We start from the raw sequence: 26,690 nt of genomic DNA, 5'->3' as shown, positions 1-26,690 counted from the left end.
ACTTTTTCGAGCATTTCGGCCGGAATAGCCCGAATTTCTTCGGAAATGTTGTCTTCCAAAGCTGGAATAGTTGCTGGCTTATTTCTGTAGACTTTAGACTTGACGTAGCCCCACAAAAAATAGTCTAAAGGCGTTAAATCGCATGATCTTGGTGGCCAACTTACGGGTCCATTTCTTGAGATGAATTGTTGTCCGAAGTTTTCCCTCAAAATGGCCATAGAATCGCGAGCTGTGTGGCATGTAGCGCCATCTTGTTGAAACCACATGTCAACCAAGTTCAGTTCTTCCATTTTTGGCAACAAAAAGTTTGTTAGCATCGAACGATAGCGATCGCCATTCACCGTAACGTTGCGTCCAACAGCATCTTTGAAAAAATACGGTCCAATGATTCCACCAGCGTACAAACCACACCAAACAGTGCATTTTTCGGGATGCATGGGCAGTTCTTGAACGGCTTCTGGTTGCTCTTCACCCCAAATGCGGCAATTTTGCTTATTTACGTAGCCATTCAACCAGAAATGAGCCTCATCGCTGAACAAAATTTGTCGATAAACACATTTCGAACCGAACACTGATTTTGGTAATAAAATTCAATGATTTGCAAGCGTTGCTCGTTAGTAAGTCTATTCATGATGAAATGTCAAAGCATACTGAGCATCTTTCTCTTTGACACCATGTCTGAAATCCCACGTGATCTGTCAAATACTAATGCATGAAAATCCTAACCTCAAAAAAATCACCCGTTATAACCCTGACATTACACCATCGGACTACTATTTGTTTTGGTCAATGCAGAACTCTCTTTGGAGTAAAGTTAGCTTTAAGAGAAGCCTATGAAAATTGTTGAAAATTTTTCGCCGAGAAACCAGAAAAATTGTACACTGATGGAATAATGTCTCTGGCGGAAAAATTACCAAAAGTGCCTACGTTTTCGGTTAGGTGATCTGGTTATATATATTTTTTCAATTATTGGAATGCTTCTTTTAAATAGCTTGGCCCCTGTCGAGTCTTTAAGAGTTGATAGCTGCCTCTCCAAAAGGTGCCCAAGATGAAGCAAAATAGAAGAGATTAAGAAGAAGGAATATTGAATCTATATCTTCTTCTTCTTTACTGGCGTAGACACCTATATAATCTATATAGCAAGAGATATATCGTCGCCAAGTTGAATCGCTGTTTACCATCAATCAATGAATCTCAGCAAAAGGGAAACACGAAGGCACCGACATTTTTTAGAATCACATTTTTTAGAAGCAATTGCCAACTAAATAGAACCTCAGTAACATAGAAACTGATCACTGTTGAAAGTATATTTTTCTAAAGGTTCTTGTTTATTCATTCAGCTTCCTTTTATATTACTTGACTAAGAGCTGTATGCAAGTGAGTAATTCAAGCAACTAAGAATGCCTCAAACCAAAATCACTGATCCAAGGAAGTGTAGTATTAATATTTTACCCATTAAAACGCTGTTATCAGTTTGGCAAAGAATAGACGAGGTTGCTTTCTTAATAAAAGTAGACGTCGCTGTAATCAATACTCCAATCGCTTTATCGAACGCCATCACTATATTTTCTATTCACATCGTCCATTCAAATTCAATACAAAATTATAATTTTTGGTCTTCTAAGCATCTTTCATTTCCAAATATTTTCCTCTTCCATTTTACATCAGTAAAAGGGACAAACTTTTGGCAAAAAAAAAATGTTTAAAAATCAAAGATATATATTAGGAAGTAAAAGATATCTCCTACACAACTCAGGGCACCCTGCATAACACTTATTTTATGTTTAATTTAAAACTGGTTGCATAAAATCTAGAAGCAAAGCCTTTGAACTAAAAATCTACGCCCATGCCAAATGGTCTTTACGCCAATAAAATGCAAAATTTCGCCTTAATTAAATGCCAAATAGCAAACGCAGCAGCCGCAGTTGGCAATAAGCACAAATCCACTGACCAAAGACCACATTAACATTCCGGTAAGACTAATAAAAGCCCTAAATGAGAACCAATAAAAAACAGACATGACAGCAAAGCTACATACATATATACACACACACACAAATAGAGGTAAGAACTGAAGAGTGCTGCAAAATGCGTAATTTATACGCACAACAACACAAACTGCATAGCAATGGCAGGCGAAAAAGCGATGAATGAGCGAACGGCGATTGTGAAAAATGGAAATTCCAATGAGTAATCCGTTGCCTTAAAGTGTCAAGTGACTACGGAGCCACTCCAGCGCACGACGTGGGCGAAGCTGTGGCATAGACAATATAAATAATATGAAGAAATTGCATAAATTTCATGCGCGCTGAGCGATTGAGTAGAAAGAACAAATATTTGTAGGTAAACACGGCGCGTGGTTGCTTAGTAGAGCGTGGCGTAGCATGCTTTACGGCGCACACAGCAACGCTACTAGATATGGAGCACAGAACAATTGTAAAAAAACGTGAATGAAATACGAAATAAACAGAGGAACGTGTATAAAGAATACATGCTTAGAAAATGTACACACACAGAGAAGTATATGAATATATATGTACATACATACACACGGCGATACATTTACAAATGTGGGTATAAACTGCGTATACAAATGTATGTCGAAACATAAATAGCTGCGACCGTGAACGCAGTCACGATTATTTGATTTGCTTACATTCTTTCGGTGGCGTCGCTATGCACCGCACACTCGCACCGCATAACACCACCCCGCATAGCAATCCTTGCTGGATCGCTTTGCTGTTTATTTGCACACGCTTTTATTTTCTGCGTTTCGCTTTTATTTCCTGCTTTGAGTTTTGTAGATTTTTGCGTTGAGTGGGCGAATGCCTGACGCTCTCTGCGTGCGCCCGCTTTTCTATCGCTTCTCACACACACACACTGTCACATGCAGGCTGATCAAATTAATATTGGTTTTGATTTCACTGAATTTGGTTTAATTCGTTTGTTTTTATAGCATTTTGCACACTTTAGTTTAATATGAATTTTTTGGTCAAATTAAACAGAAAAAAATACTAAAACGAAAATAACACGAACCGCAGCGGAACTAACGGTTTATATATGCCTTAAGTTTGACTTAAAAGCATAATTTCAAGAATCAACAGTTACAAGTACCGTTTAATATCAGAGAAAACACTTCATTTCATATAGGAGCACTATAATAGTAGTGACGCATCAAGGTCTCACAAATGCAGAAAAATTAAAAAATTTTAAAATAATTTTTTCACTCTTTACTACTCTTTACTACTAATTTATATTTTCTGAAGTATTTAAAACTCTTTCTTTCCACTATTCACTTCATATGTATTTATTTATTTTTTCCTAAACATGCCACTTTTCACTAAACACCAAATATTTCGTAGTTGTTTACATTGTCGACAGTTGTAAATAATTTTGCTTTGAAAAAATAATGCAAAAATATCTGTTCGTTTGTTTATTGTTGCCTATACATATAGTTATCAATATACATATATTTATATGCTAAAGTACGCGCAATATATTCCGGCTCAAGCGACTCTCTTTGTGAATATCCGGCGAAGCACTAAGGATAATTTCGTCTAATAGCAAACAGAGTCCTTGGCATTAAAGCTTTTGTATGAAGTGCGAGGCGACGAAAATAACGAAGATGTCGAGCATAAAACGAAACTTTGACGTCATCAAAATAAAGAGCAACACTCGAGAGAGAGAGAGAGAGATTACGTGAGAGATTAAGCTAGGGTTCGAAGCGGAGAAAGCACATACATACTTATAGGGAGAGGAGCAGTGAGACAGAGAGAGAGAGTGTGCGACATTAGGAGCGTAAATTGCCAACAAAACAATAGCAGGTGTGGTGGTTTTAAAGAGGGTGGTTGGTAAGCAAAGGGTGGATTATACGATTTATCAGAAAATTGCATACAATGGAAGCGTATTTTGAAAACATGATACCCAAGCAATATTTTACATTATATTTGATACAGCTTTCATAAAAATTTATTTTTATTGCGTTCCTATCGCGTAAAAAGAATAAGATTAAAAAGCATCATTTATGTCATGACTACGTTTAATTATTCTTGGCGCCTTAATGAAAATGCATGATACACATACAATATTTAAAAACAAACCCATAAGTTATAGATAAAATATTAATTATTCATCAATATTTATTTTGTCGGCTTCAAAGTAATCCCCATCAGATGCCAACGATTTTTCCATTTCTCGAAACCCTTTTCAAACACTTTTTTGAGATGGGTTTCAGCTCCTTCAGCGAATTTCGTTTTTTCTCTTCGATTGACTGAAAACGGGATCCACGGTGCGGCAATTTCAATTTGTGGAACAAGGAAAGATCACATTTTTGACTTTAAATTCTGGCCGAATCGTGGCTCGATGCGATGGTGCATTATCATCATGTAAAATCCGTAATTGATCTTCCTCAATTCCGGCCGTTTTCGGAAGGTGTTTTCACGCAAACGCCTTGATACGGCCAAATATAACTCCTTAATGACCTCCTTTCCTCTTTTCCTCTTTTCCTCCAGAACAATTTCATCATGTACCAAACCACTACAATATCGAAAAAAGCATCATCTTGACTACTTTGGCATTGTTTTTTTTTTTTGGTTTCGGCTCGATTTTTCACTCCTTTAAGGTGTTGACTTGTCAAACTTATAAACCCAAGGCTCTTCGGCAGCTATAATGCTTTCAAAGAATGTGGGATCGGAATTTGCATGATCAAACACGCCAAAGAGAACTGTTAACGGTACTCGTTTAAAAAAAAATCCGCTTTATCGGGACTAGTCGCGCAAGAACGCGTTTCATACCCAAAATATCCACTAAAATCTTCCGAACGGACTTGCGAGAGATTTCTCCCGCTATCTCCCTAACACTTACCTGACGACTTTCAAGCACCATATCCTTCACTTTTTTATATTTTCATCAGCTGAAGAGGTCGTCCAGAACGAAGCATATTTTCAATGATCTCTAGACCGTCTTTAAAGGCCTTGTACCACTACTTAGTAGACTATTGTTTTTGATAAAACTGAATCACCGTAAACCTTTTCCAACATTTGCAGTAATTCGAGACAAATACTTCATGTAATTATTTTGCGGCTCGGAGCGATAATTGTAGCCTGGAACTGATAATAATTGCTCATGTATGTACAATAACACTCGCTTAGACTCTCTCAGTTCAACTACTTTTGCCGCAATGTGTGTGCGTACTCTCAATATTGGCATAAATTACACTCAAAAAAATGTGTACTATAAAAAAGGTTCCAATGGTTTGATTCAAGAAGTATACTCCAGGTTGTCAAATATGAAAATACATATTAAGATCTGATAAAAATTAGGTACTGAAACTTTTGTTTTTATAAATATTTCAGTAAATGCCTTCGAGAAGAGATCAGGAATAAAGCTTTAGAATTATACCAATTGTACCCAAAAAAATTTAAAAAATAGTATATTTTCCATATATTTTATATATGGATCTACAATATATAGTACATGAGCCCTTAACCGCAGAATTGGCACATTCTTTGACTAAAATAAACTGAAGTCGAATATGTATGTATTTTCTTAAAATTAGACTCTAACTTTCCAAAAAATTTAGTTAGAATTGTTATCTGAAGTCTTCTAAAATCATATTAAAACATAGCAGAATACTAAAATTTAAGAGTCTTCCTTGAAAAGCAATTGAGACTCTTATAATTGCAAAGCGTGCTAAAAAACAGTTTCAAATTCACTCTCATGGGAGAAACGTAAGTCCAAATTTTACCACTTAACGTAATAGAAATTTCTCACTCAATCTACATCTTTCATATATTCCGTAAGTGATAACTCCGCTCTTTCACCTTCATTTTGTTTCTACCTTTTTGACGTGCGCTTCACCACCAGCAGTCACCATTAATTTACCAGCCATGCAATATTTATTTATGTACACCTGTAGCTCGTATGCTCGTCAAAAAGGAGAACAAACTCTCGCAAGTTATTAAAAAACATTTCTCTAACTTGTTCTCTTTAACTTCGCGTTCAGCTACGCTCATGCGCATCTAAATATTTATATTATCTCTCTCTCGTTTATGATAGAACTGTCAAAACTTTTTGCATTTGTTTACTTTTTATACAATTTCATTCCAGCCAACTTGTTTACTATATCCTACCAACAGGCAGACTCCAACACCCACTTGTTTCCTCATACCCAGCGGCAACACCCCAAGCTCACACCGCCGTCACGCTGTACTCTTCTCCAATTTCACCCACACAGCGTACGTTTTGGCTGCGGGCACGTTTAGCCCTTTTTCAAACTTGTCAACCTTGCTCGCGTTTTTGCGCGTTCTCCCATTCGCGAGGTCGCTTATACTGGTACATTGCCTGCGGCTTGTTGGCGTAAGCTAACTCGTGCTTGAATTTGTCATTTTTTACGCTACTTAATTTAATCAAAGGCTAATGCTTTTTTATATGTGTGAGTACTTTGGTTTTGGCTGTTTCTTCTTTTTTTTTTGATTTCAGGATGGTTTAAAAAAAAGTAAAGAACTCGCTTAGTGAAATGTCAGTTGATCATTTATTAACTCGAACGTGTCTGATTTTACGAGTAAAAATATTAATTTCGTCACGTGTAAATCTTCTATCAGTATATAAAAATTACATGCAATGTTTTATCCTTGGTAAATTCTTAAGGTACTGAATCGATTAGTAAAATTTCAGTTCAGTTCAGTTTGATCCAACTTAAAAGAATAAAAGCATAGTTTATATCTCAATTATACTAAAAGTCAAAACAATTTCTAAATAAAATCAAGAAAAAAATGAATTATTATTATTATTGTTATTATAACCAGGTCAATATAAATTTTCGTAAGAAAAAATATTAAATTTGATTAAAAAATATTTCTCTCCTACCTTACTATCCTGATTTAGTTCACGCTGATGCTGCAAATAGAAGAAAGAAGACGTATTAATAAAGAATGTTCCATATAATGTTATATCTTACAAATATATTTATTACATTGCTATATAACACAAGTATTTTCGTATTCCAATATATTCTTCCTAAACAAAAGACTAAAACTAAGATAAGCATACATTTCCTATATTTCATAGAAAATGGCTTTAGAGGAGATCAGGCTGGATTACACTATATTATTAAATCTATTTAATAGTTGAACAACAGCAGACATCTGCTAGACTGCACTCAGTTGAAATATTTGTAAATTATTGTAAAGGACTACAACAACATACACTGTGTACCCTGGAACATACTTTAGAGTTTCGCAACATAAACTAGTCACAGAGAGTTAAAAGTGACAACCCTTGAAGCGGGCTTGCATCAACTTAATGTTGTTGTTAACCGATGTATGCCAGCCAAATTGGGTTGGTTGGATACGTTCTGTGGGTTATATTAGGTAATCAAGTTGTATTGTCTTTTTATATAGGTTTTTCTAAAATTATTATAATTTTCCTGCTGCTTTTGGAAAGCTAAACTTTTTATTAAGCCTATTATTTCGTTAGTACGCAAAACAATATTTGTCTAGCTGCAGAATATGTTAGTCAGTTGAGTTTACCCTTTCCATCATTATTATACCGGATGCATTGCTCAGAGATTTTGCTTTTAACGACTACGATATCTATAATTAGAAACTTAGTACCTCCTAAAGGCTCGGGAAAAAGGATTACTCCCAAAGACGTGAGCTACAAGAAGCATAAAACTGACATATTTTCTCACCTAACCCCCACTGTTCAGTTTATTGAAGTCAATTTGTCTACAACTTTCTTAGTGTAGTAGACTGTAGTTAGTCTTCTTAGTTGTATCTTTCTTTCATATTTTTAGTGGCGGTTGTAGAGCAATATATTGAGAATGCGACTTCTGGTCGATTTGTCATGAATTAAAATTTTTGTCGAATCATAATAATACAAGTAGTTCACGCGAGCATTGTAAACAAGTCATGCCAATCTCCGGAGCATATTTCTGAAATAATAAAGCTGCCAATAAAATCCTACAACTGTCAACAGGTTTTTTTAGAATAGTAAAGCATTTTATTTGTTGTAAAACACGAAAATGTATGACCGACTGTGATCAAATTGAAAGAGGATTTTGTCCATTTCATCTCCTCTCCCGCTGAAATATACTTATGCCAACGAATGTTCCAGTCATCATAGCACTTGGAAAAATCCACCGTCGTGATGACCTATCAGAGCCTTCTTCGATTCAGCTTTTATATCCTCAATTGAGTCAAAACGGTGTCCCCGAAGTGGTCATGTGAATTTGCTGAATAACCAGAAGTTACACGAAGGTAAATCAGGCGGTGTTTGCGGCACGATATAAGTTGAAAATGTGGCGAAATGAACACGAATAACCAATGAAGTATGAGATGGTGCATTATCGCACTTCTTTGTTCAATAAATGCAAACTTCAGAGCCTCACAAAACGACGCGCAATTTAAATTTACCGATTCGAAAAACACGCGAAGTATAAATTAAAAATTCACCTTTCAATTGCACAGTAGTATACCTAATTGTAGTATAAAGCTGCAATTGACACGCAGAAATTTAGCACTTCGAGTTAGTATACATATATGTGGGCCATGATAAAACTTTCAAATGAATTATTGAAGTTATTACGAAAACTTATTTCTTTACCAAAAACTAAATTATATACATACATATATCCAACAACATGTGAGCAGTGAAATCCTATTCATTCAAAAAAATGTATGAACTTGTCGTTCACATCTCAAAATAATATTTGATAAATTATTTATAAACCGTATTTTCTATAGAAATATAATATGTAGATAAAGGAGGTTTCTTTAAATCTCATCATATAAATAAATCTCGAAATGAGTATGTATTTGTAGATATGTATGTTTGTAGTCTTGTTAACTCCACAAATGCCCTAAATTATTGAATTTCTATCGTGCTGTTGCATGACTTCTCAAATCCACTGGAAATGTGAGTTGCAAAATTTTATAATGTCAAAAGTTTACGTGTCATTTCAAACGGCCTTCCGCAATGTGTGAAACATTTAAGTGTCAAATCATTGCGTGGCAAAATTTACATTTAAGTCCGTCATTAAGAAAGCGATGGCTATCATTTTGTTTTCAATGTGAGCAGCTGCTCTTTCAGAAAACGTTTTTTGTAAAATATAAATTTTAATGCCTACATGTAATAGAAATGTAGGTGTAATTTTCGATTTTATATTGGAGTGAAATATAAGGTTGGAATAAACCGCCTTATAATAAAACTGTCAGTATCATTTAATGGATCTAATGTAAAATTCACTCCTAAGGCAAAGTGGTTCATTGAGACCATCAAATATTAAATTTATAATATACAATTGTTAGGATTAAGCCAGATTTACCATTTATTAAACTTAATATGATCACTTCAGGTTTAAAAGATCGAAACATATTCATAAATCGATTGCTTATTGATTGAAATTGCTTCCCGCGTTTACTGTTTACGAGTATTTATCGCCAAGAATAATTTACATATATTTTCCATATATTTTATTTTATTTTTTTTATTATATTAAAGCTTACATAATAAACAAATTATTATATAAACTAAAGTACGCAGCGCTAGCATCATAGGCTTTCGGCTGATTTTCCATATATAATTTTAATACTTCTTTTGTACCATAGTTACTCAAAACCTTATGTCATATTTATCATTCTCGACCAAAAAAAAAATAATTCAGTGATACCATCCTCGTCCTCAACTAACTCTCTATGAGTGATATTTCCTAAATTTTTTACAGCAAGAAGTAAAACTTCACACCTAATTTTCCGTGGAATCACCACAGAAGGAGAAAATACAAATCATATTTTCCAAAGTGTGTCACTTACTTAGTTTCAATGCAAATCATCAAATTAAATACATTTGTTTGAACATTTTTCAAAGCCTTTTACCGATTATTTCGCAATAAAGGAAAATTATTTAAATGAATATATGTAAACAAGCACAATCAACTAACTTGCAGCCACTAATAGACACTTTTATGATTGCATACATGCACATTTACACTTGTACCGGCAATTACTCATACATATACACACGCGTTTCGTTGTCACTTTCATTCAAAAGCCAATTTTCATGCTCATTTTAGTTTTGTTGAGTTTCAAATGTTCAAGTTTTGGCGATAAGGTAAAAAATGTCCTAACTTTATGCAGCAATTTTTGCTCTGCTCATCTTGTTTTGGAAAAATTTAATATTCTTTTGTCTTTATATTGATTAAAATGAATTAAAGTTCATAACCTTGTTTGCTAATTTGTTAAATAAAAAAAGCAATTTATACAGAAATGTTAAAAAATATGTAATGGCTTAACTGTACTTAGTCCATTTTTGCAATAACGCAAATTTTTGGTGTTTCAAATTTGCAATCGAATACAACAGCCTAGTTTTGTGTGCACTAACACAACAAATCAGCGTGCTGCCGGCGCAAGTAATCATTAACCCGATTTAAAATTGGTTTGACTTTTGCGGCACAGACACATTTGCCGTCGGTTATTTATGGGGCCCAGATAGTTTACCAAAACTACATGGTTATACATATATGGTATGTTCACATACGTATTTATATACATATAGAATATTACTTATAGGTGGGTAGGTTAGAATATATGCACATATTTTGCACACGTCTTTTTCTCCTCAAAGCGTTACTCGTTTGTAGAAATCACAGACATTGAACCGCTATAGCGGTTGCTCGATCAAAATCTTATCCATGTATAGAAACTTTTCTTTATGACAATTTATGTTATTTTTGTTACGGGGGTACCTAATCCCCGTTATGATGGTAAGAGTTAGCTTAGTTGTCGTCAACGTCGACCAACGGATGGTCCAAAAAACGTGATGTTTCGACGGGATTAGACCAAAGGCAAAGAGGTAGCAAGTGTCATGCAGAATCTTATTGCGCGCCGGGCGTATGTACTCGTATATTAGATATATCGGGGTCTACTCTGCATAAGTAGAAGTTTAACCCGCTACAATATCCAAAACGAAGCTTCGGAAGAGTCACTCTAGTTTCTCGAGGAAACTCGTGCTCTTCTTGTGGAAATGGGTGGTGGTTTGACTCCAAGTATGCCATTCACTGAAACGGAGTCGGTGAAGGTGTTGATATCTCCACTGTGAATGGCGGTCAGTGCTTGTCGGAAGTGAGTTGCGCCCGAAGTCTTGTCGGCGTAATGTCTAATGTCGTCGACATAGTTGAGGAATGACCTCTTGATGTTCCTAGTAGGCGGTTCCGCTCCCAGCGGAAGGTAGAGGGATGATTTCTGCGAAAGCACTCCAGCAGGTATTGCTTGGAGAGGAGTTGATTATGCACCTTAACTGGGAATACACGGGCCTCACTATGCAGGTGTTCGATAGGCGATATCAACGGGCATCCTGTCGTAGTCCGGAGTGCAGTATTCTGACAAGTCTGGAGCTTCCTCGTCGGCATTTTGCTGCATCCAAACGACCACATTTGGTGCAGCGTAGTTAAGGACCGGCCGGCCGATTAGCTTGTAAGTTCCCAAATGGTTAACTAGGTTGAGGTCGTAAGTGAAGGTCGGGAGTAGCCAGGGCTCAAGTGGCTTCACAACTGGGGAGGAGAGAGTTATCGGACCATAGGACTCCCATTTGTTGGCGGGTTTCCCAGGTTTCAGTAGTGGAATCACTCTTCCGACTTTCCGCACATTGGGTATTTGAGGAGTGGTCAACGACAGGTTGAGGATCTTTTTTTTGGCAACGCTACAATATCCGAATGAAACGAATCTAAAACATCTTTATTTGTTAATGATATAGTAGCTTAGTAGCAACAGAAGTATTTCTTGTTTTTTTTTTTAATATTGTGGATAACAACCCAAAAGTTACGAAGAAATATAAAAACCAGCGTTTTAAGAAACCAAACCCAAGGTCCCAATTGGGAAATTTGCTCATTTGTATTCCGCATCGGCAATCGGCAACATTGTTTTCAACATTCACATAACGGGATTTTCCTAAAAACTTTTAAATATGTTTGAACTAGTACAATTAAACCAATAAATGCAAAGTTGCACTTATGTGCACCCATACAAATCTACAAATCTACATATCTACGCAAGCCCAGAGCTAATCATTGAAGCTGAGCACCATTTGTACGTGCTAATGAAAAGTGCTATTGCAAATTTTAATGGTTGTTGCAAGTCAAAAAGGCAAATCGATATGTTCACTGCACGCCGAGAGAACGAGAGTTGTTGTAGTGGTTGTAATATTTGTGCTGTGGTATTAGTTAAACGAGCAGAACAATGGTGCAAGTGGAGCAACTGCGTTAACAGATAATTTTCGTTTTTGTTTTTAATATGCGGCGGTTGTGGAGGGGCGCGGCATGAAGTGGAGGCGTGCTGTGTGAAAACTTTACTACAAAAGTCCTTATGTTTTGCTGCACTAAAACTAAGCAATAACTATTGTGATTGTTGTGTGGTGTACGTTCCTTTTTCTTATTGCTGTTGTTGTTAGTATTGTTTGAATTCCTGGCGCAGTTGTATTCACACACTGAGTTTTAAGCACTGCATTGTATTCGTATATGTATATATGTATATTATGGCGCCCTGCCTCTGGTGATTTGGATTAAGTAGATTTGGACTAGTCGCAAACTAGTTGTAGTAATATTATTTTCATTAGGTCAATATATTCTAACAACTATATAGTTGGATTTAGCTTTGTTTTCTGGTTCTCTAAACTAAATGCGTGAATTCGAAGAACTTGACAAGCTAGTCGACAGGGGTGATGCTCGAAAGTTCTACGAAAAGATGCAGCAGCTAACAGAAGCTTTCAGGAATGGAGCATGTTCTTGTAGAATCCCCAGAGGTGATCTAGTGACTGATGCTCAGAGCATACTAAAATTATGGAGGGAACACTACTCCAGCCTGCTGAATGGCAGTGAAAGCATAGCACCAGGAGATGGCGAACCCGATTCCACAATCGATGACGATGGAGCAAACGTTCCATTGCCCGACCATGGAGAAGTTCGAATAGCAATTACCCATCTGAAGAACAACAAATGGAAAAATCCTGGAAAATAAACAACTGACTATCAACATGCTTCGAATCTTGGAAAATTCCCGTGAAAAGAGTAGCGACACGCATCACCTCTTTGTCGATTTCAAAGCTGCTTTTGACAGCACGAAACGGAGCTGCGTTTCGGTCAATATGTCTGAATTGGTATTCCCGCAAAATTAATACAGCTGTGTAAACTGACGTTGAGCAATACAAAAAGCTCCGTCAGGATCGAGAAATACCTCTCCGAGATGCTCTATACCAGTCGAGGTTTCAAACAAGCCTACTCCCTTTCGTGCGACTTTTCAATCTACTCTTGGCGAAAATAATTCCAGCTGCAGAACTAAAAAGAGAGGGCACCATCTTCTATAAGAGAGCAGCTGCTGGCGTACGCCGATGATTGATATTATTGGCCCGCTATCTCCAGGATGGATAAAGAAACGAAGGAAATGGGTCTGGTAGTGAACGAGGGCAAGACGAAATATCTCCTGTCATCAAACAAACAGTCGTCGGCTCCATGTCACTGTCGACAGTCATAACCTTGAAGTCGTAGATAGTTTCGTCTATCTTGGAATCAGCACTAACACCAAAAACAACATCAGACTAGAAATCCAACGCAGAATAACCCTTGCCAGCATATGTGTCTTCGGACTAAGTAGGCAATTAAAAGGTAAGGCCTCTATCGACGAACAAAAACTAAACTCTATAAGTCACTCATTATTCCTGTCCTGCTATATAATTCAGAGGCATGGACCAGGAGTTTATCACGCCGAATTAAATTACTTCGGTAACAAACTCCTTTTAAGGACGGAGACAGTATTTTCTAAAGATTTAAATTTGTTATTCTGCACTAAGCTTAGTACATCTGTGACTAGTTCCTTTATAAACTAGTACACGATTCTCGACGCTTTACAACCACCTTTCTATTTGACTTATACACCACCCAAGTAATAAAAGAAGAAAAGCAGCAAATCTGCGTGAACATTGAATACTAGTTTGAGCGGTCGCAATAATAGTAAAACATGTTGCCACATACAACTGCAAGTGTTGCACCTGCTAACGCGTGTTGTGTCGAATTTGTTATTGCAGCTTACGAAATGGTGGCAACAATACCGCCACACCTACACTAACTTACACTTTCAAATGGCAATGGCAACGCCAAGTGCTTTAAAATACAACACACAATCACTTCTTTATATGAGGAAAGACATGCGGACAGACAACCAAGGGCCGGGGAGACTCAGCAACGACTTGGCTGCCATAGACTGGCAACAGAGTACACTTACTATAAAATATATATACGAGTATATGTATGGGTGAAACATATGTATACTGTCAGCCGACGAAGTTTCACAGCTGCTCACCTCTTTTTTCTGTCGTACCCCTACTGCCAGCTGGCTACTCCCCGCTATTTGCACTCGCTAACGGAACTGAGAAAAGTTGAAAATTTCACAACGGAAGTGAAACGCATTGAGCGCGTCGCTTGTTGTCTCGCTGCAGTTTGCTTTGCAATATTATCACGGCGGCAAGATTGAAATTGCAAAAGGCAATTCACAATATTGCACTTGTGTAGCATTTGCGGTGGGCCGACGGTTACGCTTTCGTGCCAGTGGCATTGCTGCAAATGTAAAATATTAGAATTATTGCCTTTGAATTGGAAATAAGAAAAAATCCGGGTGTTTCAAGAGTTCACAAAATGCAGCGCAGAACTGTGCTACATACTAAGTCCATGTGGAGAAGACTAAGAAATCTCAGTTGAAGAATGTTGGGGGCAGACGCGTTTTTTATTAAAGTTGAGTCAGTATTCAGAGTGCCAAGACGGCAATAATATTAGACGTAAGTTGTGCTTCCATACTTTGAAAGCGTAAAGCAGAAGTTACACATGCTTCCACCGAGGGTTTAAGGCGACCATTTATTGCGTTTTATGTCGATTCCTTACTGAAGATGCTATCATATCTACTGTTATTCAACAAAGAAAATGACCTCTTAGTTTGAAGATCTTTCCCGGAAGTAAAGACATGTTTTTGAGATTTTACTTCGCTCAGAACTAAAGACCTCAACATATGGAGAAGAAGTCCGATGCCTAGCCGGTAGATCCTCGATCTGCAAGCGAAGTATGTATCATAAAATGGCTGTATCCCATGATCGTAAGATCTATTGTCACTTATAGAGCGGGTGCTTGAGTATCTAATACAACGCAGTCAGCGGTAGACTATCGAAGCTGCAAAGACCCACCTGTATCTGCACTGCAGGGGTAATGCACACTTGCCTAACCGCAGCATTTGAAGTCCTGCTGGAGCCCACACTGCTGCATCTAGTGATCAAGCAGGTAGCGGAACATACCATGCTGCTAATGGCAGCAAAGATAAGATAATTTCGTCTCATCAAATGAAGATGTGAGTTACGACTTTGTTGCGCTAGGCACTTTTGTAGAGTGAACAATTCTGAAAAATATGCATCTAAAGTCAAAGCGATGCCATAAAATACCTCTGATCAGTAGGAGTGTAAAGATAAAAAATCACGATGGTAGTGTATTTTCTATGGAAAATTTTTACAAGCCTTGGTCCAGTTCTTATTGTTAGCATTAAGGGCTAAAATTTTCAGGGAATTTTTTTAGGGTATTTCCAAGGAAATTTCGTGACGGGGTTCTATACAAAAAACTGGGTTTGATCCGCTGGTTTTTATGAATATTCTGTATCTTATAGTGGTCTGAGATGGTCCGCCAAATAAGCAGCTGCTTCGGGAGAAGAAGAAAAATGTTGATATATACATATCTCAAAATTTGCTCGTAAATATAATTTATATATGTATACAAAATTAATACTTCCTTTCCTTCTTTTTCCTTCTGTCGCATTGTTTCAAATAACTGTTAACCCTTTCCACCCACGGCACTGTGCGTCGACAACTTGACAAGCCAACGAATTGTTGTTTCTTTGAAAGATATTGTAATAAGAAAACAAGCCTTTTGTTGGCCAAACAAAGACAACAAAGAAATTAAAATCAGCCAAAGTGAGATACGAAAAATAAAAGCTGACAAGCGAACCATGAAACAAAAGGATATTCAGCAGAAAACTGGCGGTGGCCCACAGCATGTTGAGCGTGTTTTGTGTACAAAAAGAAAATAAAAATTGAAATTGGCAGTCAAAATTGAAATAAATTATTGGTTTATGTGCGAAAGGCAGACTAAATGCTGGAATACAAGTATTACTTGCATTTTTAAATATACTACCTAATCCGGTATAAGCTATAATACTAAACAAGTTTGAACAACTTCTAAATACAACTGACATTTGATGTTATTCATTTATTTATTTTCAATTTGTGCAGCACTTTTCAATAGTTTTAGCCGAAAAACTCAGTCAATATTTCTGCACTACTTACTCAGCACGCATTGTTGTGCTCTTCATTGCCTGCCATTCGATTTATAACGGATTTTATTTTTCACTGATATATTTCAACATATTTACATATAACTGTATGTACAAGTGATGGGTCAAACAATGGCATAGTTGTTGCTTTATGTTGGCACGCTTTGCAAGAAGAAGAAGCACAACCAAAATAAAAACAAAAAAACAAAACTTCGTGTAAGCACAATTGCTGCGGGCGGGGGAGGCGTGAAGACAAAAAGTCCAAATTGAATCGCATACATGACTCGACTGAGCGGAAACGGATGCTGACAAACTGACAGCACACTGACAGCGATGTCGATGCCGATGTGAAGTGAAGTGAATTGCAGTGAAGTGGCGTAGCTATCTGAGTGTGGCGAAGTCAGAAGCTGCGATAGCAAAAATATTTGGGTTTTTGCTTGAGTTCTGTTAAGTTTTGGTTTTTCATTTCATTTCAATAAGTTAAATTAAATTGCGTTTTTTGACATAGTTGTACTGCCGGTTGTCCATTTTATGTTTTAAATTTAGTGTTAAGTGGTGTTATGTTTATGTGGGTTAAAATAAAAATAATCCAATTTTTATTTGTGTGTGGGTAATGGAAATCTTAAGATTAGAATGCTTACGTTTTAACAAAAAAAGACCCGGAAATTAGAATTAAATTCCCCTTGTAAATCATATTTCAAAAGAATGTTTGTTGCTAAGGTACCAGGAACTTCCTTAATGTCCATGCCAAGTATTAGCGCGATCTGTCAACCAGTTTTTTTACAGCAGCTGCTTAAGTCTGTACACTTCAGTAGTGTTGAGCGATTTTTACAATAGATAAAAGTTAGAAGACTCTAATTCAAAAACAATTAGAAATATCGATTTAATTTTTAAATATGATATTTTTTAATATATAATATATATTTATTGAACTAATATATACATATATATTTATTGAACTAATCGAAATATGGAAAAAAAATATTTTTTGTTCATAAACTTTAAACTGGTTTAGCCGCTAAAGGCTTAAGTAGCTTTTAAGGCCAAATTTTCGCACTAAAATTATATAAAACTTGTAGTTAAAAAGTAATATTAATACTAAGCCTTCCGATATATGCACAAGTAATCATCACTAAAATCAAGAAGCAGCATAAAGTTAAGATGAAGTTGAAATTTAAGAATAATTTTGAATCATAATTATCTTAAATATTTCGTGGTTACATTTAAAGAAATTAAAATTTAAATATTTATTTAGTTAACTTAAAACAACATCTTACGTTTTAGTTATCTCGCAATGGTGATGGTCTCAGTGCAACATGTCGTATACGTAACATTGTAATTGCAAAAATTTATACTTGTCTCCATTATGCTAAATGCATTACTAATTATATTAAAAAAAATTAACTATAATAAAAAAATATAATTATTTACATAAATTGTAGTATAATTGCTCCATCCGTTTCATATTTATATTTCCCCTGGAGTGATTGATAAAAAATATTTCTATTTATTCCCAAATGAAATGGATAAAAAGCAGCTGTATGAGCATAGAAATGGGAGTTGGAGTACATTTTGTTATTGGTTGTGTATATCTGTACAACAAAACTGCTCCTCTTCACGATTGCAAAAGCGATATCCAATTTTCAAATATTTTAGTAGCGTTCTAATTGACAATTAGTCAGCTTATTTACCTTAATTAGAGATAATTAATTGGCACGTTATCCGTTTTTTTTTATTTGATATTTATGTTAAACTGGGTTACAACGCACACGCAATTTAATTTAAAGCCAATTCAACCACGACCATTTTAACTGAGATATTTTTTAAATATATATATCACAATTTTTCATACAGGCACTTGATTTTGACCGACCAGTTTGTATGGCAGCTATATGTTGTAGTGCTACGAATTGAAGAATTTTGTAAGAAATCTTACCGCTGCTTTAACTAATAATATACGCAAAATTTAGTGCAGACATCTTGTCAAATAAGAAAGTTTTCCATATAAAAACATAATTTTGACCGACCAGTTTGTATGGCAGCTACATGTTATAGTGTTCCGATTTGAACAATTTGAACGCACATTATTACATTGTTTTGGATAACAATTCGTGCCAAATTTCGTGCGTATATCTCGCCAACTAAAAAAGTTTTCAATACAAAATCATGATTTTGACCGACCAGTTTGTATGGCAGCTACATGTTATAGTGCTCCGATTTAAACAATTTTCTGGAAAATTATAGCATTGCTTTAGGTGATAATCTGTGCCAAATATCTCATATATATCTCGTTAAATAAAAAAGTTTTCCATACAGCAACTTTATTTTGAACGTTCTACTCGTATGTGCTACAGCTTCAACGCGTCTAAAAACTTCGCCACGAACTTAGTACACCCTTTTCAGGGTAGGTTTCTACTATAATAATCTTTCCTCTCTCTTTCTAAAGCGGCATATTCCAAAGCTTTTCACCGCTTACTTTGATTTATATTTCAACTCAAATTTATTTGATGTTCTGCTTAAGCTGTATATTTATTTTTTATCCAAACAGTTGCTCAATGAAGAATAACACTTGCTTATTATGCAATAAATCTACTATTGCCCCAAAAGTTTCAATTACTTACCGAAACAGATGAACAAATTTAGGCTGCACTACATAAAAACATGTATGTAAGTACAAAAACACAAACACAAACAAATTCATAGCACAAATCAACTGAGATAAAATCCCTTCACTACCAGCAGCTGCACTTACGTTCACAAAACCGAATTTATAAGTTAATTTAGGATTTTCCGTCCATTTGGCAATTACCTAAAACTGCTGCTGATTGTATTTGTACAGTTTTAAATATAGGAGAGACACATATTGCTGCCATTGTTGTCTTATACTTTCCTCACATATGCGCAATTTGATTAGATCAATTAATTGACATTAGGGTTGGTATGAATCCAATGCAGACAGGCAGCATACAATTATATACCGTTATTGGCAATTACATGTCTCCATCAATTTACATTTAACCGCAAAGACACATGCTCCGAAGTAACAAGTGTGCATGACAGTACAAAAAGAGCGAAAGAGAGACAGAGTGAGCGAGTAAGTGAGTGGGTGCTGTGCAACAGTCAAGAAGCAAACACTCGAATGATTTGACAAATGATAGAACAATATTGGATTTTATGTAGCGGAATGAAAGTTATTTGTTTATGTGTGTATGTGTGTACGAATTCAAATTACAAGTACTAATACGTACATGCTCTCAGGCTAATGAGTGTATATAGGAATATTTGATTATATTTCATAACCTCTACCTTATCTAATGTGTGCTGAAAGCTTGGAAAGACAAAGCAGTGTTAGCTGTGGGTTAATTATGAAATTAGTAGCTGACATGACAATCAAATTTCGAAAGTGTGCTAAGCGCCTAGAATTCGTAATTGAAATTACTTGCGTAATGCATTTGTCGAATGGAAAGTGTATTTACATAAATTTCATTGTAAATAAATGGTGTTCTACATTTGTAATAGGAGATCGGGGATGTGCTTGTTAGAGGATATTTAGTATTGATAAATAAGAATTAGGCAAAGTAGTACCTTCCGTAAAGCTGACGATATTTGCATATGCATGTTACTTAAGTGCAGATGTTTTACTTGCATATATAAATTTATTCCACTCAGACGTTTGGAAAGGTTATTTTAGTATTTCAAATTGAGGAAAATATGATGTAGTTTATATTTAGTATTAAGATGATTATAAATTCATTTTTGTGTTAAAACGCTACTTTAACGACTACTCTTAAAAGAGTTGTGTTCTGCTGAAAGTTCATAACAATAATATTTAACATTTATGGATAAATGGCTCACTTTTACCTAATTTTTAGTTTTCAAATCCGATATATAAGTTTCCACATTTAGTAAATTTTAAGAATTTTTTGTTTCAGAACAAACTAATTCACTTAAAAATTTTACCTTTAGATATTTTATCGATAAATTTCACTTTTTTGCAATAGCTGAAATGCAAAAGTCGAAAAATTGCGGTAAGAAAGTGATCGAAAACTAAACAAAGTTTGCGCTGAATATCGAAAAAATATTTATCGAAATATATCGATAAACACAGATCGCAAATTTATTTTATCTGTTAAAAATAAGGCTTTCTATATATCGACTAATAAATACTAAACAATAATAATGATTTTGTTCCGTTAGATATTTATCGATTAATCTAACTTTGATGAAAGTAACTTAAATGCTAAAATCGAAAAATACCGTAAAAAATAATCGAAAATTAAAAAAAAATACGTTGGATATTTTATCGAAAAACCTAACTTTGATGAAAGTAACTTAAATATGAAAGTCGAAAAAATATCGTAAAAAAATTATCGAATACTATAGAAATTTACGTATAAGTAGTATATATCGAAACATATCGTAAATTTATTTTTGGCTGCAACATTTGCTTAACATTATATAAGTTATGGCCTCACAGCTTAAATAATATTTTTTATTCAATGCAACTCTGGTTTATATTTAATCGATACGAAATATGACTTCCAATTCAAATCAGAAATTACTTTTCAAAAATGAATGAAAATTAAAAAAAGTCTCCATACTAATACCTTCATAAAACTCAGTATCTGTAAGCATCGATAATTAATTAATAACGAAAAATATCGATACATTTCCTTTAATAAAATTATCGATAACGAAATAAAGTATTAACAGTTTCATTAATTCCATTTATTGGCTTGATGAAACTTAATCGAAAATTATCGATAAATAATTAATAAATATATAAATATCGATTAATTTATTTATCAAAAATTATCGATAGCGGTATTCTGTCTTAACAGCATCATTATTTCCATTTATTGACTCAATGAGTTTTTTTAAAAGTCCAAATCTTGATAGAACTCAATATCGTCAATTAATTAAGAACTTACAAAATCGATAAAATTCGTCATTGAAAATATATTTATTTTAAAATTGCAAAATGGAATTAAAAAAATTCAAATTTAATCAAAAATTATCGATAATTAATCAAGAACGAAAAATATCGATAAAACTCGATTAACAATATTATTAAAAGCTATGCGTCAATTTATTGGCTTAGCTTCACCTGCATAATTTTCACACTAAATTAAACTCAAAAGATAGGTGCATAAGAAGATCTCCCGAAGACGTTATTTCGTCGCAAAACACACCAATTATATCTAATGTTGAAAAATATATTCAATTAGAAAATATTAATTTTTATATTTTTTAGTACAATCCCACTACATTTCACAAGGAAAATTTCCTTCAGTGTAACATGCGTTACAATAAATTACAATGTCTCAAAGAAAAATTACTCATACGCACGCGCACCTTCCCTCGACACAATGCTCCAAAAATCAACCAGCTGTGAAAATTACACAAAATTAGCCATCAGTGGAATTATACCAAATCCAATGTGGAAAAGTAATATAAAGCAACAACACCAACACATTGCAATTCGAATGAGAAAACACATTTCCTGCACTGCCTACACACGGCGCTGATGATAACATCTTAAGAGACGTCACCGCCAATACACTTAGACACATCAACTTAAACGACCAGTCAGCTTAGTCACTAATGCCACACATGTGACATTCAGGACATTCAGAAGTGTCAAATAAATGTCGGCTCACTCATCAAGTCAGCAACGGAAGACAAAGAGATCCCGAACGACAGCAAAAGTCAAACAAAAAAAATATAAGAAATACATGCATATATACACACTAAAGCTTCAAGATAAACGCGCCAAAGTAGATCATAAAAAGAAACCGGAGAAAAGGAAAAAAACACTTAAATTACTAAACCAAACTGTAAAGACCAAAAGCTGCAATAAAAAGGAAAAGTTTAACTCCAAATAAAGCAATGGGAAAATCCAGCAAATAAATTGCAAGTAAACAGTTGCTCCTAAGAAACACATGCCCTCAACACAAGGGACAAACTCCTACGCTGTCATCGTTTATGTATGAGTTGCATATAAACATTTCACTAACGACAAGCACACGCCTAAATGTGTGCTACAACTTTATCAATGCCTTTTAATCAACACAACTGACGAGTGGTCTTTGTCGCCAACTCAACTCAACCCAACTATCAACGAATGAGCGGATGTGTCAAAGGATGTCAAAGTAGGCAGAAATCAAAACTGATTTTCTATTAGTTGAATGGCGCCAAAGGGCATTAGCCGCAACCACAAAGCCATCGTATAAATGAGCGGCAGCAGGCAAAGTACCAACAATAAAAGATAAAAACTACAATAGGTGGGCTTTCTGTGCCGGCAGCCACACTTATTATTATTAACATGTGTGTGTGTGTGTGTGTATTAGTGAGTAAGGGTGTTTGTCAGCACATCACAGCAGGGCAAAATGTATCGCCACTGAAAAGGTCGTTTACTTCATGCAAAGTTGGAGATTACGTATACCACACGGCGCACCGCATGGTAGCGGAAGCGTAAATAGTACATACAGAGCTATATGCAACCACAATACAAACAATATATCCTTCTCTTGCTGCTTTGCGTTTCGAATTTTATTTTAGCGCGACACAACAGGTGTTGTTATTGATTTTATTTATAGTTTTTGTTGAAAGAGAATTTAATCTGGAACAACAAATAAATATACTTGGATATTTATAAATATGGTTTGAAAAGGTGGTTTGTTAACAACAGCACAATAAGTAAGTTGGTTATATTTTTGAGCCCAAAACCTGTATTTATTTCGAAGAAAGACAAAATATTTACAGCGGGTAGTATTTAGACGCATACACAAAGCAATGGTCATCATATGGACCACTATTGAAGGTCAATTTCAAATAATTATGTCCACCATGAGCGTTTATCAGCTGCCTATAACAGCTTCTTCAGTTTTTAAGTTAGTTTGCGGCGGTCAAAAGATTGCAAAATTTCGCGTTACTTTCAAAAAAGGATGACTACTCCTCTTGACCCTAGCAACGGAACTCCATCTGGTACCTCAAAGGACCAAAACTGGTCTATACGTGGCTTATTGGCCTACCAAATTTATCTAACTTAACTTGTAAGTAATAAAAACATTTATTTACAACCATTCCCCATAACCTCAAAACTTATATGAAGAAGTCAAAAAACCCAGTTTTTCATTTTTTACTTTAATCTGAAAAGTTTTTTTTTAGAAATTTGAAAACAACTTACTTTATTATGTTCCAAAAAAGCTGAGGTTTTTTTTCAATTTAAAACACTCACGCCTATTTTTCAACTTATCTGAATTTAAAATAAAAAATCGAAAATTCTAACCTCAAAACATCAGTTTTTTTTAACTTCGTGGGTTGTTGCTAACTAAGATATTGGTTTAAGGCAAATGTACATTGCTGTGGTGAATTTTTCAGCCTCACACGCCATTTCCAATGGGTATCATGCCATTAATTTTTAGTTTCAAAAATTATCGAAAATGGTTTAATAAGAATTTATTCAGAGTAAAAATTACTAAAAATATTTTCACAATACATTTAGTAAAAAAATGTTCCCTAAACAGCCTACTATTTGCTTAAATTTCCTTCAACTCAAGCAACTACCATTTAATCATCATCAACTCGACATCTTACCTCATTCGACTACATCAATATTGGCTGTAGCAGAGAAGTGTCAACTGACGACCACAACATTATCAAAAAAAACGCACACACACATAGGCCACACAAATACAAGAACAAAAATGTAAAGTCAACACGCTCGCAATACACAACAAATGCACACTCTACTGAATGGTATATTATTCAACTGGTATTCATTTTTTTTCGAAAGGTATTCATTTTTTTTCAAATAATTAGGTTCACCATGAGCGTTTATCGGCGGCCTATAACAGCTTCTTCAGTTTTTAAGTTAGTTAGCGGCGGTCTAAAGATTACAGAATTTCGCGTTACTTTCAAAAAAGGATGACTACTCCTCTTGACCCTAGCAACGGAACTCCATTTGGTATCTCAAAGGACCAAAACTGGTCTATATGTGGCTTATTGGCCTGCCAAATTTACCTAACCTAACTTGTAGGTAATAAAAAGATTTACTTACAACCATTCCATATAACCTCAAAACTTATATGAAGAAGTCAAAAAACCCAGTTTTTAATTTTTTACTTTAATCTGAAAAGTTTTTTTTTTAGAAATTTGAAAACAACTTACTTTATTATGTTCCAAAAAAGCTGAGGTTTTTTTTTCAATTTAAAACACTCACACCTATTTTTCAACTTTTGTGAATTTAATATGAAAAATCGAAAATTCTAACCTCAAAATTTCAGTTTTTTTTGTTTTGACTTCGTGGGTTCTTGTTGTTTCTTGTGATTTGAGGCAAATGTACATTGCAATGGTGAATTTTTTTCAGCCTCTATGGCATTTCCAATGGGGGTCATCCCATTACTTTTTAGTTTCAAAAATTATCGAAAATGGTTTAATTAGAATTTATTCAGGGAAAAAATTAATAAAAACATTTTCACAATACATTTAGTAAAAAAAATATTCCCTAAACAGCCTACTATTTGCTTAAATTTTCTTCTACTCAACTCAAACAACTACCATTTAATCAACATCAACTCGACAGTTTACCTCATTCGACTACATCAATATTGGTTGTGGCAGAGAAGTGTCAACTTACGACCACAACATTATAGAAAAAACACACACACAGCCGACACAACTACAAGAGCAAGCGAGTGAAGTCAACACGCTCGCAATACACAACAAATGCACACTCTACTGAATGGCATATTATTCAACTGGTATTCGTTTTTTATGCGAAAGGTGCTGTCGTAGTTGTTGTTGTGCGGCAAAACTTTTGTTAGCTATTTCATTTGTTAACACCACAAGTCAGTGCCTTTAGGGAATTGTTGTGCCTCGGTGAGTGACTTACACTAACACTAACTCACACATAGGCACAATAGTACAAGCCATATACGCTGCGCTGCTGACGCATGTCGGAAAGAAAACTGCTTATCAATTTGCGTTTATCGCCAAAACTAAGAGAAAATGGAAACCTAGAGTTCTTTTCACAAATTTTCTTTGGCTTTTGCAACTCATCCCTCAGCTTTTGTGTTTTGTGTTCCTTTAGATGAATTCATTGTGTTATTGTTGTCGTTGGCAGCCATAGAATTTCAAAATGCCGACTCATCGAATTTGTATTGTTGTTAGTTGTTATTTGTGTTGTTTGGGTTCAGTTGAGTAAACAAAATAGAACTTTTCAGCTATCTTTTTGAAGTCAACTGAATGTGTGTCTTTTTAGTACGCTTTGTGCGCCGATTATCGCCTACTGGCTAGCACCTACATAATAGGTATGTGTGAATGATGCCAACACCTAGTCGACTGTGACATAACAACCCATAACATTTTCTATGGATTTTCAATATACAAATACTTAACATTAACTATTTGTGGTTAGACCTCATTCACAAACATGCAAAATATAAAGGGTCACACAATAAGTTCGAATTACATTTCCTCAAATAGATGGGGACTTGCCATTTACAGACCCGATGACACCAAGAGCAATAGCAAAAAAAAATATTTTTGAGCACGAAATAATACCGATAAAGAAGTCTAGCCTGCAATGCCGTGAAGACGACACAATCATCACCATATCAACTCATACCAATTGAAGACCCCTTTATCCATATAAACCCACATATGTATGCAGCTGTAATAAGCTTTACTCGTGCACAGTTGTAAAAAGTTGCTAAGCTCTAGTTTGTGGTTTTGAAAATTACTTTTTTCTTCATGTGTTAAGTCATACAAAAGTTGTGGCGAAATGACACTTAAAAGGCTTAAGGTTGTTGACATTTGAGTTGGGCGCTTTATGATGCGGTTAGGTTGAGTTACTTTTTTTCCAACAAGTTCAAGGTTTATCTATGTAACTTGAAACTGCTAGTTTGTAGTAGTAATGAAAGCTTTTTGTGCGAAGCCGGAGGGGAAAATTATATTTTAAATGGTGAAAGTAAACAAAGGCAAACGAACAATTGGAGGATTCAATAATAGGAAAAGAGTCAATAGCAAATAGCACTCAATTTCGGAGTCAAAAACAATACCACTGATCTATTATTGAATCTGTCTAGTGTTAATTAAGTGTATGTGTGCATTAAAAATTAAAGCTGGTGGTTGAGTTTTACGGGTAAGAAAAGTCCTATGGAAACTAGTTTATGGTCTATCCCGTAGCAGAGTGCACGAGTGGTTTCAACGTTTTCAAAGTGGTCGTGAGGACATAAATGACGATCAACATGTGGGCAAATCAAAATCCGTGATCACCGGAAATTCCATCGAAACTGCGAGTGAATTCATCCAAAATTAACCGAAATCATCATT

At 35.1% G+C, this 26,690-nt stretch overlaps 1 protein-coding gene across 9 annotated transcripts in view; it reads right to left on the bottom strand.

Moving 5' to 3' along the window:
* The window catches only part of LOC105230008 (kazrin), a 268,925-nt gene that overhangs the window by 123,057 nt on the left and 119,178 nt on the right, over positions 1-26,690 (bottom strand). For all 9 annotated transcript variants that reach the window (XM_049450729.1, XM_049450730.1, XM_049450731.1 and 6 more), the window contains exon 4: positions 6,868-6,897. The gene's annotated coding sequence lies outside the window, so the exon portion shown is untranslated. The remainder of the gene's footprint in view (positions 1-6,867; positions 6,898-26,690) is intronic.

This window comes from Bactrocera dorsalis, chromosome 3, assembly GCF_023373825.1.
Source record: "Bactrocera dorsalis isolate Fly_Bdor chromosome 3, ASM2337382v1, whole genome shotgun sequence".
Taxonomy (NCBI): Eukaryota; Metazoa; Arthropoda; class Insecta; order Diptera; family Tephritidae; genus Bactrocera; species Bactrocera dorsalis.
This window is presented reverse-complemented; position numbering and strand designations above follow the sequence as displayed.